Source organism: Haliaeetus leucocephalus, unplaced genomic scaffold (genome assembly GCF_000737465.1).
Source record: "Haliaeetus leucocephalus isolate CR32 unplaced genomic scaffold, Haliaeetus_leucocephalus-4.0 Scaffold324, whole genome shotgun sequence".
Lineage (NCBI taxonomy): Eukaryota > Metazoa > Chordata > Aves > Accipitriformes > Accipitridae > Haliaeetus > Haliaeetus leucocephalus.
Window position 1 is genome coordinate 56,969 of NW_010972760.1, and position 291 is coordinate 57,259.

The 291-nt window shown below is 62.5% G+C and overlaps 1 protein-coding gene across 1 annotated transcript in view; it reads left to right on the forward strand.

The window, feature by feature from the left end:
• LOC104834234 (E3 ubiquitin-protein ligase RNF213-like) overlaps positions 1-291 on the forward strand; it is a 20,803-nt gene that overhangs the window by 17,381 nt on the left and 3,131 nt on the right. The gene's annotated exons all lie outside the window — the stretch shown is intronic.

The following is a 291-nucleotide window of genomic DNA, read 5'->3' on the forward strand; positions in this document are numbered from 1 at the left end:
TCCTTCTGCCGCCCTGCTCCCCTCCGAACGTGGACTCCGGTGTCACCGCTCTGTCAAGCGGTCCTTTAGCTGCAAGAGCAGCTGCAAGAGCAGCTGCAAGGCTCAGAAGCCGGTTGGGTTGATCTCCAAGCCAGTTGGGTTGATCTCCAAGCCGGTTGGGTTGATCTCCCGGTGAGGTGCTAGGCTAAATGGAGCTGGGATTCGTGTCTCCCTGTGGGAGCAGTGGAGCGGAGTGGGTGCTTCCAGCTCTTCGTTCGTCTCCCTCCCCCGCCCCCCCCCCCCCCACCCAAC